The 17,792-nt window shown below is 39.9% G+C and overlaps 1 pseudogene; it reads right to left on the bottom strand.

The window, feature by feature from the left end:
- Positions 1-15,131: 15,131 nt before the first annotated feature.
- On the bottom strand, positions 15,132-16,306 carry LOC101714776 (cytoplasmic protein NCK2 pseudogene; annotated as a pseudogene).
- Between the last annotated feature and the right edge of the window lie 1,486 nt (positions 16,307-17,792).

The raw sequence follows: 17,792 nt of genomic DNA on the forward strand, positions 1-17,792 counted from the left end.
AGGGAATCTGGAAAAAATGAAATCAGAAATAATTTCTCAGATAACAGGAGAAATTGTGCCCCTAGTGCAAGATATGATTAATAAATCTAGAGAGGAGCTCAGGAACATGATGGAATCCCAACATAAGAAACAAATGGAATCCATAAAACAGATTCAAATAGATTTCCAGGACATGAAAAACTCCACTGAAAGCCTACACAGCAGAATGAGCCAATGTGAGGACAGAATTTCAGGTATAGATGATAAGATTGCAATTAGTGAGGAGGAAAAGAAAAATTGCTTCAAAATTATAAGGGAACATGAGAAATCAATCCAGCAGCTGCTAGATGATGCAAAGAAGAATAACATAAGGCTGATTGGAGTCAATGAAGAAACAGGAGAGAGTGCAGATGACATAAAACACCTCTTCACAGAAATAATGGTAGAAAACTTCCCAAGCAGGGGAAAAGAGCTTGACATACAGATAAGTGAGGCATATAGGACTCCAAATAGCCTTGATCAAAAAAATCTACACATAGGCATATAATTGTTAAGATTCCAGAAACTCAACAGAAGAACAAAGTTCTACAAATAGTTAGACAAAAGAAACAAATCACATACAAAGGAAAGCCCATCAGAATCACAGCACACTTCTCAACACAAACCATCAAGGCAAGAAGAGCTTGGAGTGACATATTCCAAGCCCTAAAAGAAAACAGTCTCCAACCCAGATTGATGTACCCTGCAAAACTATCTTTCAAAATGGATGGAGAAATAAGATACTTTCATGACAAAGAGTACCTTAGGAACTTTGTGAATACCAAACCAGCACTCCAAAGAATTTTACACAATATCCTAGGAACAGACATTGAGGATCACAACCCCAGGAAGCAAAGCAGAATGAACCCATCTGGCATGACAAATTAAATGTAAAGGGGGAGAACCCAACAAAAAGAAAAAGTCATGGCAATGACAAGTCAATACATTTCAGTTATAACCATCATTGTTAATGGTCTCAATTCACCAATCAAAAGAAATAGACTGGCAGAATGGGTCAAGAAGCAAAATTCAACAATATGCTGCATACAAGAAACACACTTAATTCAAAAGAAAACTCATAGACTGAAAGTTAAAGGGTGGAAAACAATACTCCATGTGACAGGAATGCGAAAAAAAGCAGGAGTAGCTATCCTCTTGGCAGATCAAGTAGATTTCAAACCAACACTGATTAAGAGAGACGAAGAAGGACACTACATCCTTGTAAAGTGAACAATCCAAGAGGAAGAGATGACAATCATAAATATCTATGCACCAAACACTAGTGCACCCAACTATATAAAACAAATACTAACGGACATGAAAAGTCATATATGCACTAATAAAATTGTAGTGGGGGACCTCAACACCCCACTGTCAGAGATAGATCAACTAGACAAAAAGTAAGTAATGAAATACTAGAACTCAATCGAACTCTTGAACAAATGAACTGAACAGATGTTTACAGAGTCTTCCACCCTACAAAATCAGAATACATATTCTTCTCAGCTGCACATGGGTCATTCTCCAAAATAGACCACATACTCACACATAGAACATGTTTAAGTAAGTGCAAAGGAATTGAATTTATCCCCTGTATATTATCAGACCATAATGCGATGAAGTTGGAGATCCATAGCAAAAGAAACTGGAAAAATTTCATAAACACGTGGAAATTGAACAACACACTTCTGAATAACCAATGGGTCACAGAGGAAATTAAAGAAGAAATCAGACAGTTCCTTCAATTAAATGACAATGACAATACAACATATCAGAATCTATGGGACACAATGAAAGCAGTTTTACGAGGGAAATTCATAGCAGTGAATGTGCATATTAGGAAAACAGAACGAGCCCAATTAAACAACCTGATGCTGAACCTCAAGCTTCTAGAAAAAGAACAGGACAACCCCAGAGCTCATACAAGGGAGGAAATTATAAAGATCAGAGGAGAAATCAATGCAATGGAGACTAAGAGAACAATACAAAAAATCAATGAAGCCAAGAGTTGGTACTTCGAAAGAATCAACAAAATTGACAAACCCTTAGCCAACCTTATCAGAAAAAGGAAAGAAAAGGCCCAATTCCATACAATTAGGAATGAAAAGGGTGAAATTACAACAGATCCAGCAGATATCCAGAGGATCATTAATACCTACTTCGAGAACCTATATGCCAATAAGATGGACAACACAGAAGAAATGGACCGATTCGTACTTACATATGAATTACCAAAGTTGAAGGAAGAAGACCTAAAAATTCTGAACAACCCAATATCAACCAATGAAATTGAAAATATAATTAAAAACTTATCAACTAAGAAAATCCCAGGCCCTGATAGCTTCACTGCTGAATTCTACAAGACATTGAGAGAGGAACTACTGCTACTACTGTTTAAGCTCTTCAATGAAATTGAAAGGGAAGCAATACTCCCAAATTCATTCCTGGAAGCAAGCATCACCTTGATCCCCAAAGCAGAGAAAAACCCAACTGAAAAAGAGAACCATAGGCCAATCTCATTAATGAACATAGATGCAAAAATCCTTAATAAGATACTGGCAAACAGAATGCAGAAGATCATCAAGAAGATCATACACCCTGATCAATTGGGATTCATCTCAGGGATGCATGGATGGTTCAATATATGCAAATCAATCAATGTAATCCACTATATCAATAGAGCCAAGGACAAAAACCATATGATTATCTCCATAGATGCAGAAAAAGCATTTGACAAAATCCAACATGCATTTATGATAAAAAAAACCCTACAAAAAATTGGAATAGATGGTCTCTACCTCAAACTGATAGAAGCCATCTATGAAAAACCAACAACCAATATCATACTAAATGGTCAAAAACTGAAATCCTTCACACTAAAAGCAGGAACAAGACAAGGATGTCCACTATCACCACGCTTGTTCAATATAGATCTGGAAACACTAGCCACGGCAATTAGACAAGAGAAAGAAATAAAAGGAATAAAGATAGGAAATGAAGAAGTCAAATTGTCATTATTTGCAGATGACATGATACTCTATATAGAAGACCCCAAGAACTCCACCAAAAGTCTTCTAGACTTAATAACCAAATTCAGCCAAGTAGCTGGTTACAAGGTCAACACACAAAAATCAATAGCTTTCCCCTACACAAATGACAGACTCACTGAGAGAGAAATAGGGCAAATAATTCCTTTCACAATAGCATCCAAAAAACTGAAATGCCTAGGAATCAACCTAACGAAAGAAATCAAAGACCTCTTCTCTGAAAACTATGGCACTCTGAAAAGGGAGATTGAAGATGATATCAGAAAATGGACAGACACCCCCTGCTCCTGGGTAGGAAAGATTAATATAGTGAAAATGGCCATATTTCCAAAACTGCTATATAGATTTAATGCAATTCCAATTGAGATCCCAGCAGCATACTTCATGGACCTTGAGAAAACAATCCAAAAATTCATTTGGAACAAGAAGAGACCCAGAATAGCAAAAGCAATTCTAGGTAACAGAGACATGGCAGGGGCTATCACAATCCCCAACCTGAAACTATACTACAAAGCTACTGTGATAAAAACAGCATGGTACTGGCAAAGGAACAGACCCGAGGACCAGTGGAACAGATTAGAAGATGCAGAAACAACGCCAGACACACTCAGCCATCTCATCTTCAATAAAGGAGCCAAACACCCTCACTGGAGGAAAGATAGCCTCTTTAATAAATGGTGCTGGAAAAATTGCACTTCAACTTACCAAAGATTAAAACTAGAGCTATATCTCTCGCCGTGCACTAAACTAAAATTGAAATGGATTAAAGATCTAAATATTAAAATAGAAACACTGAACCAGTTGGAACAGAGGTTAAGTAGAACCCTTGAAGACATTGGTGTAGGAAACGATTTTATGAACAAAACCTCAGTTGCCTGTGAACTAGCATAAACAATCAACAAGTGGGATCTCTTCTTATTAAAAAGCTTCTGCACAGCAAGAGAAACCACCAGCAGTGTGAAGAGACAACCCACAATGTGGGAAAATATCTTCACCTGTTCTTCCTCAGACAAAGGTCTACTATCTCGAATCTATAAAGAACTTAAAAAGATCAGACTTCCCAAATTTAAAGACCCAATCCAAAAATGGGCATCTGAAATGAACAGACATTTCTCAGATAAAGCAGTAGAAATAGCAAATAAACACATGAAAAAATGTTCAACATCACTGGTCATTCGAGAGATGCCAATGAAAACAACGCTGAGATTCCACTTCACTCCAGAAAGAATGGCTGCTATCATGAAATCAACCAATAACAAATGCTGGCAGGGCTCTGGGGAAAGAGGAACCCTGCTCCACTGCTGGTGGGAGTGTAGACTGGTGCAACCACTGTGGAAATCAGTATGGAGATACCTCAAAGAACTAGGACTGGAAGTCCCATTTGACCCCACTATTCCACTGCTGGGGATCTTCCCCAAAGAATTAAAAGAATCATACCACAGTGATATATGTGCACCCATGTTCATAGCAGCACAGTTTGTAATAGCTAAAACTTGGAGACAGCCCAAATGCCCATCAACTGGAGACTGGAAAAAGAGAATGTGTTTATTTTAAAAATAAAATGGAGTACTACTCAGCCATAAAAAATGAGAAATTAGAGACATTTATAGCTAAGTGGATGCACATTGAGGTGATACTCTTAAGTGAAATAAATAGGACACACATGTATAAATACTGAATAGTTTCTCTGGTGTGAGAAACTGAAAGTGTAAATAAGGACTAAAATGTATAATAGGTAATGTGAAATAGGAAGAAAAGGGGCAAAGGGGAAGGAAGTGGGAGGGCTAGGGCAAAGGATAGAAGGGAATGGGATTAATATGAGAAAATGGAAAAATAGGAACAAAATCTTTGTAAATAGGGAGGACTGGAAGGGTTGAAGGGAGGGCTGGGCAAGGGTGAAAAATAAGAACCAAAAGAGACTATGTAAATGTGCAAATTTCCAATGATGAATGTCATTATATTGTATAGCTAAAATGTACCAATGATTAGAGTGAATAATCAATTATGCAAAATAGGAAGAAAAGGTCCAAAGGGGTAGGGGTAGTGGGAGGGTCAGGGGAAAGGAAAGAAGGGAAAGGAAAAATGCTGAGAAATGGAAAAAATGGAAATAAAGTCTTTGTAAATAGGGAAGGGTGGAGGGAGTGAAGGGAGGGCTAGGAATGGGGAAAAAATAAGAACCAAGATGCATTATGTAAAAGTACAATTCCCAGTGAGAAATGTAATTGTGTTGTATACCTACAATGTACCAATAAAATAATTTAATACAAAAAACAAAAAAGAAATTATTAATATTTTGGAGTATTTTTTTTTAAAAACACTTGTTTCTTTTGAAATAGATGAACATATATAATATAGATTTTTCTGTCTTGCATCTTTTATCTCATATGAGTATTTTCATATAGTGTTGAGAATACTTTGTGTTCATTAATTTTAATAGCTGGTTAATATTCTCTACTAATTTCTTTAACCGTTCTGCGGTTGGACAGTTTCCAATGTTATTAATTTTACAATAGTAAACATTTTTAATAACAAATATTTTTTATATTTCAGATAATTTCCTTGTATAGAGTATCTGAAGAGGTACTTCTGAATAAAGATATTAAATTACTACCATCTATTAAGCACTGCTAATAAGCAAAGCACTTTACATACATTTTGAAATTTAAATTTTGTAACTGAACTGCAAGATTTGGATTATTATTTATATTTTACAGATGAAGGAGAGCCCAACTTAGTGGCAAAATTGGGATTCAAGTGCAAGTTTGATTAATTCCAAAATACATTTGTGATGTTAATTTTATATGTCAACTTGGCTGGACCACAGAGCCCAGATATTTGGCCAGACATTTTTCTGAATGCGTGAAGGTGTTTTTGGATGAGATTTACATTTGAATCAGTGGACTTTGCATAAAACAGATTGCTCCCCCATAGTGCTGGTTGGCCTCATCCAAATAGTTGAATAGAAAAAAAAAAAAAGACTCTTCTCTAAAAGGGAATTCAGCAGCAGACAGCCCTTGGACTTGAACTACACCACCAGCCCTTTCCTGACAGCACACACTGCAGATTTTGGACTTGCCAGTCTCCATAATCATGTGAGCCAATTTCTTAAAATAAATCTATATATATCCTTTTTATTCTATTTTTCTGGAGAACTCTAATGTAACATTCTTTGGCTAGAATGTTTTCAAAGTTTTTGATAGGCTTTTTAAAATTGCTTCTCAAAAAGCTTAACAATGATTTCCCCAGCAATATGTATGGGGACATAAACTGACAATTCACAGAGAGGAGAAATGCAGAGTACAAGTACTCGTGTTGTCCCCAGCACTCTGTAGATGTTTTAAACTCATAAATATTCATTAGCACCCCCTTCCTCCCATTTTTCTTTTTTACAGGATTGAAGTTTTTACATTTAGTTTTATGGAATTAATTTTGGTTTGTGGAGTGTGTTGAGGATTGGATGTGATTTCTTCCATAATGGCTAATATATACTGACCTAATGGCTTTTACTGCCAGATCCACTAGTCTTTGGTTTTCTCATCTACAAAATGAGAGGCTGGACTAGATGTGGTTCTCAGGCTTTATCACTCTTTAGAATCACCTGGGGCACTTCATGAAAACCAGAGTTGCTAGTACTTCACTCCAATGTTTTTCTTTTAGTTGGTGTGGGTGGAAACAGGGAATTATTTTCCCCACCCTTTTCTGGTCTTTTAAATTTTAATATGCAGCCAGGTTTGAAAAAAAAAAAAAACCTTCACTCTAAGATCACTGGGCAATTCCACTTCTGCTTCCAGACTGGAGCCAGATTTATCTGTGATGTCTGTGAGTCCATTGCTGTCCAAGTAGAACCTCTGATCTGGTGGTGGAGTTGGAGAAATGTAGGGGGAGGGTCTGTTTCTTCCACTTCTTGTTCATGCCTTCTGGAGCTTCCTGATTCATGAGGACACTTGGCTCCCACCCCAGAGGATAGCTCTGCTTCTCTGCCGGGACTTCCAAATGTGGAACTCAATGCTTTTTCAGGCTTGTATTTCTACAAATACCTTGCCAAAATGAAATCAGGGCAAAGTAGTTTATGCTTCCTCTAGCCCCACCCAGCACTTCTGGCACCCCTTCACCCATCATTCATCTCAGCTGGGATCTCTGCTACTCAGGATGAGATTAGATTCCCCTGGGGAACTTTGAAAAAATTCTATTGGTTGTGGTCCTGCTCCCAGCAATTCTGAATTAGTCTGAGGGTAAAAGTATCATTACTTTTGTATTTCCCAGGTGATTCTGAAATGTAGACAGATTTGAGATTTACTACCCTGGGAAATGATGATATAGATTCAAGTTATAGTTAGAAAGTTTTTGGGGTTTTGCAGGGGGTTGGTACTGGGGATTGAACTCAGGACCTTGCACTTGCAAGGCAGGCATGGTGCCACTGAGCTTAATCCCCGGCCCTTAGAGAGAGAAATATTGTTTTCAAAGGAAATTCTAGACACATTAATTATTTTTTTTAACAATCAAGGGGAAAGAACAAAGAATTTGATGGTCTAGTATGAACTAATGATACACAAATGCCAGAACTATTTCAATGTAGGCTCAAGTAGAAAGTAAACTGGGGTCTGAGTTTCCTGATAGCCAGGCAGAAACTGATGGAATGGGAATGAAAACTCCAGATTAGTTTATATAGCTTTTGGGTGGGCCAAAGAGCTTGGCAAACTTGGAAGGAAGTTGTGTTAGTATTGGCATTCTGGAGGATAAATTTAGCTGGGGGAGGGGGAGTGAACCAGGAAGGTGGTGGATTTCTGCTTCTGGACAAAGAGCGTACTCAAGGCAATGACCTAGTTGGTGTTTGGGGACATGAACCCACAAATTGAGTCACAGGAAGAAGCATAACATGGTGGCTCCATCTGCAAGGAGTAATGGGGTTGAGAATACGGACTGGTACAAGATCATTCCTGAGCAACTTTTCCTTCTCTGTTCCTCCTACTGGAAGGTGAGCTCCATGACAGCAGACAACATAATTTTGTTGCTAACCAGTCTGTCTCCAGTACACATCACAGTGGCTATTGCATAATAGCAGGTTCTCAAATATTTTGTAACTGATGATGGTCTGTCATAGCACATCCTACATCTGCATTAAATATGGTCTTGGTCTGTGCCCTATTGCTGATGAGAGGCAGGTGCTAACATCGTCTCCACTCTGGGATGTAGGGTGTGTGGATAGGAGAGCAGTTCTAAATTGATAGGTAGGGCCTATTGGTTGGCATATTGCGAGGAGAAGGGACTTGAAGTGGGGGAAAGCAGGATGACAGACTTCCCCAGTCTCTCCTCACTGTCACCAGTATCTGCCTGTGAGGTGAGGCCCCTGAGGATAGTTCCTGAAAGGGAAATGCTTGGGACTAAGTGTCTTGATACTAAAAAAATAGTCAGCAAATCTTAAAAGGGGAACAGTTTTCCTTTGCACACGTATTAAGGACTTCCCAAGTACCTTAGTAAGTTTCCATCTTAGCCAGACACTTCAAGGATTGCTTTTCCAACTTGGAATAGGATTTTCTCAACTTTAGAAAAGCTAAAATGAGCTATTGCCAGGGCAACCACTAGTTTCCATCATATTCAGCTTCATCCACTTTAGGCATGCCCAAGTTAATTGGAGGGGTCAGCTGGAGGAGGGAGTAAGCCTTTCTAAGGAGATAATCTCTGCTACAATCCCAATACTTTCGCTCTCTCTTCAGGTAAATGCAATTTGTCATGTCTGACAGCTGGCTCTGCAACTGCACGCAAACAGGCCATTTCTTTGTTCATCCCATGATCTGACTACATCCTTATTCACTACACTTACTGATTCAGAGAAGTGGAGTTTTAAAACAGGCTTTCAGAGAAGTTCAGAGAAATTGATCTTTCCCATAAATTCTCCTGGATGATGGCAATTACCTCCTAACTGGCCTTTCTGTTTCCCTTCTTACCTTCTGCAACTCAGGCTCTTCACAGCTCAGCCAGAGTGATCTTTTTAAAACTTTAATCCTGCCATGTCACTCCCCAACTTAATTTACTTTAGTGTTTTTTTCTTTCTCTTCATTTCTATCAGGATTAAATCCAGACTTCTTAAGAGGAGCCCTTGTCAGTCCCAGATTCATTTATAATGCTCCCCACTACTACAATGGACTCACTATACTATTTACTTTTCCTTGAATTCATAGCTGGACATTTCTCATGGTCCTCAGATCTGTGGGTCTCAATTCTGGTGATACTGTCTCTGAGCAGATCACCTTACATAAATTCTCAGTTACTTCATGGAAACATCCAACATTACAGATATGCTCAGGTTTGCAAAATGGGACTAAAACTTGACCTCACCGTTAGATCACCTGGCATTGGGAATGATGGGAAAAGAGACTGGAGAGAGAAAATGGAAGATTGCTGAGAAGAAACTATAGAAACCAATGGGACAAAAGAGGATTTACTTAAATAATACCAATGTAAGATTCATTCATTTTATGTGAGATCTGTAATATGAGTTCTAGGTAGACTGTGATAAGGAGTCATATTGTAATCCCTGGAGCAATCACTTAAATATATAAAGTAAGGAAATATAGATTTAAAAATTGATGGAGAAAATAATATATTAAAAATGCTATATCAATTAAAAATTTAACAAAGGAAATAAAGAGCCCATGAGAAATACAGAAGCAAAAAGCAAGTTGTTAGATATATTAGGGTTCTCCAGAGAGGAGAAGTAGTGGGAGATAGATAGATAAAAGAAGATTTATTATAGCAGTGGCTCACTTCATTATGGAAGCTGCAAAGTCCCATGATCTGTCAGCTGGAGAACCAGGATGCCTGATGATATAGTTCAGTTAGGGTCTGAAGGCCTGAGAACCAAGGATTGGGGCAGGTAAAGATGCTGGTCTAAATCCCAGAGTCTAAAGGTCCCAGAGCCAGGAGCATTCATGTCTGAGGGCAGGGGAAAATGGAGGGCAGAGGAAAATAGACCTGGTTCATTTTCACTCAAGAAGAGAAAGCAAATTTCCCCCTCCCTCTCCTTTTTGCTCTATTTGGGTGGACTTCTATGCATTGGACAAGGCTTCCCCACAGTGATAATGGTGAACTTCTTTACTCAGTTTACTGATTCAAATGCTAATCTCTTCTGGAAATAGCCTCAGGCATTCCCAGAAGTAATGCTTTGCCAGCTTTGCCAGGTATCTGGCTATTCCTTCACCCACTCAAAATTAATCATCACAGTGGCTGTAAACTTAATCATAGCAATGATTACAATAAATGTTATATTGGTTTTCTACGACTGGTATAACAAATAGGTGGCTTCAAATAGCAGAATTTATTCTCTCACAGTTCAAGTGGCTGGAAGTACAAAATCAAGGTGTCAGGCAGCATTGGTTCCTTCTGGGGCTGAGGGAGAATCTGCTCCATTTCTCACTTCTAGCTTTTGGTGACTGCCTAGTGACAGCCTTCTTTTCTCTGTGTCTTGATGTAAGTCTTCTGCTCTTTTATGAATGTCAGTCATTGGACTTAAGGTCTATCCTAGTCCAGTATGACCTCACTTGAACTAATTACTACCAGCAGAGGGCCAAATTCCAAATAAGGTCACACTGTGAAATTCTGGGAGAACATGAATGGGGGTTGACACTGTTTAATGTACTCCAAATGTTAATGGATTAAACACTAATTAGAAGGCAAGGATTATTGAGATTTTAAAAGGTTAAGGCAACTATATGTTGTTTATAAGATAAAGACACAGATAAATTAAAAGAATGTAAAAAAAAGTTCTACCATGCAAGTTGATGTGACTATAGAAATATAAAAAGGTAGCTTTCAAGATAAGGACTATGACTAGGGCTAAAAAGGGATATTCAATAATGATAAAAAGATAGTTGATTTTTTTTTTTCTTAAATTGTTTTACTGGTACATTATAGGTATACAATACATTTACATTTATCATTGGGTGCTTGTACTTGAACAAGATGTATCTTGGTTCTTATTTTTTCCTCATTCCTTGTGCTCCCTTTAGCCCCTCTACCCTTCCCTATTAACAAAGACTTGTTTTCCATTTTTACCATTTCTCATAATTTTTCCTTTTCTTTCTTTCCTTTCCCCTTCCCCTCCCACTTCCCCTATCCCTTTAGACCATTTCTTTCTATTTCAAATTATCAATTATTCATTTCAATCCTTATTTACACTTTCAGTTTCTCACACTAGAGAAACTATTCGGTATTTATACATATGTGTCCTATTTATTTCACTTAAGAGTATGTCCTCAATATACATCCATTTAGCTATAAATGTCTCCAGTTTCTCATTCTTTATGTCTGAGTAGTACTCCATTTTATTAAAAACCCCCACATCTTCTATATCCAGTTTCCAGTTGATGGGCACTTGGGCTGTTTCCAAGCTTTAGCTATTACAAACTGTGCCACTATACACATGGATGCACATATATCGCTGTGATGTGATTCTTTTAATTCTTTTGGGAAGATACCCAGCAGGGGAATAGCTGGGTCAAATGGGACCTCTAGCCCTAGTTCTCTGAGGTATCTCCATACTGATTTCCACAGTTGTTCAACCAGTCTGCACTCCGACCAACAATGGAGAAGAGCTCTTTTCTCCCCACATCCCCACCAGCATTTGTTATTGGTTGCTTTCTTGCTAGCAGCCATTCTTTCTGAGGTGAAGTGGAATCTCAGTGTTGTTTTCATCTGCATCTCTCAAATAACCAGTGATATTGAACATTTTTTCATATATTTATTTGCTGCTTTTACTTCTTTGTCTGAGAAATGTCTGTTCATTTCAGATGCCCATTGTTGAATTGGGTCTTTGAATTTGGGGGGTCTGATTTTTTTCAGTTCTTTATATATTCTAGATAGTAGACCTTTGTCTGAGGAACAGCTGATAAAAATTTTTTCCCACATTGTAGGTTGTCTCTTAGCTCTGTTGGTGGTTTCCCTTGCAGTGCAGAAGCTTTTTAATAAGATGAGATCCCAGTTGTTAATTCTTTGTGCTACTTCCCATGCTACTGAGGTTTTGTTCCTAAAGTCTTTTCCTGTGCCAATGTCTTCAAGAGTTCTACCTAATTTATTTTCCAGCAAGCTTAGTGTTTCTGTCTTAATATTTAGATCTTTAATCCACTTTGATCTTAGCTTAGTTCATGGTGATAGATATGGGCCTAGTTTTAATCTTTGGCAGATTGAAATCCAGTTTTTCCAACACCATTTATTAAATAGGCTATCTTTCCTCCAGTGAGGGTGGTTGGCTCTTTTGTCAAAGATGAGATGGCTGAGTATGTCTGTAGTTGTTTCTGCATCTTCTAATCTATTCCACTGATCCTCAGGTCTGTTTCTTTACCAGTACCATGCTGGTTTTTATCACAGTAGCTTTGTAGTATAATTTCCAGTTGGGGATTGTGATATCCCCTGCCATATCTCTGTTGACTAGAATTGCTTTTGCTATTCTAGATGTCTTCTGGTTCCAAATGAATTTTTGGATTTTTTTCTCTAGTTCTGTGAAATATATTGTTGGAATTTCAATTGGCATTGCATTAAATCTATATAACAGTTTTGGAAGTGTGGCCATTTTCACTATATTGGTTCTTCCTACCCAGGAACAAGGTATGTCTTTCCATTTTCTTATATCCTCTTCGATGTGTTTTTTCAAAGTGCTGTCGTTTTCAGTAGAGGTCTTTTGCTTCCTTTGTTAGATTGATTCCTAGTTATTTCATTTTTTTGGATGCTAATTTAAAAGGAATTGTTTCCCTAATTTCTCTCTCAGTGGGTCTGTTATTTGTGTACAAGAAGGCTATTGTTTTTTGAGTGTTGACCTTGTACCCAGCTACTCTACTGAATCTGTCAGTTAAGTCTAGAAATCTTTTGGCAGTGTTTTTTGGGTCTTCTATGTAAAGTATCATATAGTCAGCAAATAATGACAGTTTCACTTCTTCCTTTCCTATCTTTATTCCTTTTATTTCTTTCTCTTTTCTAATTGCTGTGGCTAATGTTTCCAGAACTATATTGAACAGGAGTGGTGATAGTGGGCATCCTTGTCTTGTTCCTGACTTTAGTGTGAAAATTTTCAGTTTTTGACCATTTAGTATGATGTTGGCTATTGGTTTTTCATAGATAGCCTTAATCAGGTTGAGATAAAGACCTTCTATTCCAATTTTCTGTAGGGTTTTTTTATCATGAATGGGTGTTGGATTTTGTCGAATGCCTTTTCTGCATCTATTGAGATGATCATATGGTTTTTGTCCTTGACTTTGTTAATATAGTGTATTACATTTATTGATTTATGTATGTTGAACCATTCTTGCATCCCTGGAATAAATCCGACTTGGTTAGGTTGTATGATCTTCTTGATGACCCTTTGTATTTTGTTTGCTAGTATTTTATTGAGAATTTTTGTATCTATGTTCATTAGGGAGATTGGCCTGTAGTTCTCTTTTTGGGTTGGGTCTTTCCCTGGTTTTGGAATCAAAGTAACACTTGCTTCCAGGAATGAATTTGGAAGTATTGCTTCCCTTTCAATTTCCTTGATGAGTTTAAAGAGTAATGGCAATAATTCTTCTTTAAATGTCTTGTAGAATTCAGCTGTGAAGCCATCAGGACCTGGGCTTTTCTTTGTTGGTAAGTTTTTTATTACATTTTGAATTTTACTCATTGTAATTGGAATGTTTAGAATTTCTATATCTTCTTCATTTAACTTTGGCAATTCATATGTATCTAGGAATCTGCCCATTTCTTCTGTGTTTTCCATTTTATTGGAGTACAGATTCTCAAAGTAGGTATTGATGATCCTCTGGATTTCTGCTGGATATGTTGTGACTTCACTTCTTTTGTTCTTAATTGCATGGACTTGAGGCTTTTCTTTCCATTTTCTGATAAGGTTGGCTAAAGGTTTATGAATTTTATTTATTCTTTCGAAAAACCACCTGTTTGAGTGATGTTTTGTGCCATGCTCTTAGTCTGTATTGGATTGATTTCTGCTCTGATCTTTATAATTTCCTCTCTTGAATGAGCTTTGGGTTTGTTATGCTCTTCTTTTTCTAGGAGCTTGAGGTTCTGCATTAAGTTGTTTAGTTGAGTTCTCTCTGTTTTCCTAATATGGGCATTCACTGCTATGAATTTCCCTTGTACAACTGCTTTTGTTGTGTCCCACAGATTCCTGTATGGTTTTTTTTTTCGTAATACTTTTTTTTATTACAATATCCAAAGAACTGGATATGCAAGTTTAGGGGATCTCAAGACCCTTGCTTCAACTGTAGGAGTGTGCCACCTCAGGACTGTATATTTCAACTATAAAGAAGTTCAAATGTAAAGAAAAAGGAAAATTCAATTTCTTAATAAACGTTCTGGTGTCTCTTCCTACCAATCACATATTCTTTTGTAAACCCTGAAAAAATTTCCCTGTAAAGCAAATAATATATATATAATATGCACATATTATATATATATAACAGTGTGTGTGTGTGTATAAAGTACGGATAGCTTCCCTTCCCAAAGATCAGCTCTTTTCCTTAATCATCTGCTGTTAGTGTCAACAAATGGCTACAGATACATATTACTTTGAGAATTGAATACATAATTGTGAAATTCAAACAAGCCAAAGGGCAAGAGGAAAAAGCACTGTGATGCCACGTCTAGGATCAATCACCAACATGTCTTTCCGCATCACGGGTTTCCACTCATGCAGACTGACTCTCAGGAGAACTCTAATTGCACGCGCAGACTCGAAGGCACTGGCAGCTTCCCCCAGCCGACTTAACCTGGTTCCAGTATTGTTATCACCCCGAGTCCCCTCCTGCAGAGCTGGGAGCCCAGGAGGGCTGCAGACACCGGGCCTGGCGTTTGCTGCCCAGTGGCAGGGGAGGCCAAAGCTCAGGACGCCGTTGACCAAACCTGTGCAGCCCACTGGTTCACTGCTGCCTGATGTCCTGGTGGGGACAGTGAGCCCAAGCACCGGCACACCCTGGCACAGCTCCCAACAGAGGCTGGGAGGGCTGGGGTGGTGGGTGAGAAACTACCTGAGCTGGACAGAAAGACAGTGCTGCTGGCTGGGCAGCGGGTGAGGTGGCAGGGAAATCCTAGAGCTGGGGGCGCAGCCACCACTGTCACTGCAGGGCCCGGAGGAGGTAGAGCTTCTCGCCATGCTTGCTGGTGAAGATGGGTGCCTTCTTGTTATGCTCCACCAGCTCGTCCATGCTGTGGAAGCGCAGCTGCCCGATGCAGTAGACATTGTCCACCAGCTGCATCTTGAAGTGCTTGTTCTTTCCTGATGCTTTGAGAGACACGGAGAAGACGCTGGGGGAGGACTCGCTGTCCCTAACGAGGAAGTCACCCTCCACGCTCCGCTCATTGAGCACGCATTCAGCCTGGTGGCGCGTCACACTGCCATAGTACCACTCTTAGCCAGTGAAGCGCCCGCTGGCTGAGGGCCCCGAGAAGCCGAGGTGTGAGGTGGGCGTGGGTTGCGGGGCCGGCCCATCGCTCAGCACCATCTCGTAGTTCTTGGGGACCAGGCCCACCTGGCCCCGAGCGTTTTTGCACTTCCACCACTCAGGGTCATTCTCGGGCTTCTCGATAACCTCCATGGTCTCGCCCTTGTCGAAGTTCAGCTGCTCCTCAGTGGCCGAGCTAAACGGGTACAGTGTCTGCACCACGTGCAGCGTACCCCGAGTAAGGCTCAGGCCTGGGGCCCTGCGTGGCCCGGGCATCCCAGGGAGTTCGGCGGCTGCTGAGTCCACTTCCTCCAGCACATAGTTGGATGAGAACCAGCCCACCTGCCCGTTGAAGCTGCCCTGCCACCAGCCACCAGCCGTTTCTGCACTTCTCCATGACGGTGACTCGAGAGCCCTTCACCAGGGACAGCTCGTCCTCACGCTCGGCCACATAGGCGAACTTGACAAAGGCTGGGATGCTGAGGTCGTAGATGCGGTCGGCTGCACCATTGGCTGGGAACTCAGCATCTGTGCTGGGTGTCGGGGACGCGTCCCGCACGCTGGGCTTCCTGAGAGTCCTGCCGAGGCCCAGAGTGTCTTGTCCTTGAGGTTCTTCACCAGTGAGCCCTTCTTCAGGCTGTTCTTGTGCTCCACGAAGTTGGATGGCACATAGTCTGTCCTGTTGGCCGTATTCCGCACCCGCCACCACGTCTTGGAGTCATCCAGCAGCCACAGGCACTTGTTCTTCTTGATGTCAAGTTCTTGGTCGTGCTGGGCAGTGTAGTCCCACTTGGCTATGACGATGACTTCCTCTGTCATCTTTCATGGAGTCCTTCTTTGGCACACAGTTAGGAGAGGTGAATGGCAAAGCATGGAACTCTTGAAAACGGTGATCTTTTCAGTCAGCGCCTCTGAAGTTACAGAGCTCCAGGGATTCTCCAAACTTGCAAATCCAGCTCAGATCTCAGGGAGAACCATGGTCTGCAGTGTCGTGTATGATCTCGGCCGCGCGGAGGCCCCAGGAGCGCGGGTCTGGGCAGCGCCGCCTTTGTCCTCGCTGGTGCTTCGCTGGGGACGCTGGGGCCCTGTGCTCCGCCAGGCGATCCGCGATCCACGCAGAGCTTGGGCCTGGCGATCCCTGCGACCCACGCTACCCCCACCCCCCACCCGCCCCGGCTCGTCCCCCTGCGCCCCTCGCTGCGCCGCCCAGATTCCTGTATGTTGTACTGGCATTATCATTTACTTGTAGAAACTAATTTCTTCTTTAATTTTCTCTGTGACCCATTGGTTGTTCAGGAGGGTGTTATTCAATTTCCATGTGTTTGTGGTGGTTTTGCAGTTTCTTATGTTATTGATCTCCAATTTTATTGCACTATGGTTTGATAATGTACATGGGGTAACTTCAATTCTTCTACATTTCCTTAAGCATGTCCTATGAGCTAGCATGTGATCTATTTTTGAAAATGACCCATGTGCAGCCGAAAAGAATGTGTATTCTGATTCTGTGGGGTGGAACAGTCTGTAAACATCTATTAAGACCATTTGTTCAATAACTTGGTTCAGTTCTAGAATTTCGTTGTTAACTTTTTGTCTAGATGATCTATTTGTGATAGTGGGGTATTAAGGTCACCCACTACAATTGTGTTAGTGTTTCTTTGGTTTTTCATGTCCATTAAGATTTCTTTTGTATAGTTGGGGGCATTCGTATTTAGTGCATGTATATTTATGATTGTCATCTCTTCCTCTTGGATTATTCCCTTCACAGGGATGTAGTGTTAATCTTTGTCTCTCTTAATTAGTTTTGGTTTGAAATCTACTTTGTCTGCAAATAAGATTGCTACCCCTGCTTTTTTCCGGGTTCCTGTTGCATGGAGAATTGTTTTCCATCCTTTTACTTTCAGTCTATGAATTTCTTGTTGAGTTAGGTGTGTTTCTTTTTTTAAACTTTTTTATTGGTACATTTTAGGTATACAATATAATGACATTCCTCATTGGAAATTTACACCTTCACATAATCTCTCTTGGTTCTTATTTTTTCCCCCTTCCCCTGTCCTCCCTTCAACCTCTCCATGCCTCCCTATTTAAAAAGACTTTGTTTCCATTTTTTTCATTTTCTCATATTAATTCCAATCCCTTCTTTCCTTTCCCCTACCCCTCCCACTGCCATTTCCCCTTTGCCCCTTTTCTTCCTATTTCACAATTATCTATTATACCTTTTAGTCCTTATTTACACTTTCAGTTTCTCACACTAAAACTATATGGTATTTACACATGTGTGTCCTATTTATTTCACTTAAGAATATGG

The sequence above is a fragment of the Heterocephalus glaber genome, unplaced genomic scaffold (genome assembly GCF_053883595.1).
Source record: "Heterocephalus glaber isolate CG9 unplaced genomic scaffold, H.glaber_assembly_v1.0 deba00001429, whole genome shotgun sequence".
In the NCBI taxonomy this organism is placed as follows: domain Eukaryota; kingdom Metazoa; phylum Chordata; class Mammalia; order Rodentia; family Bathyergidae; genus Heterocephalus; species Heterocephalus glaber.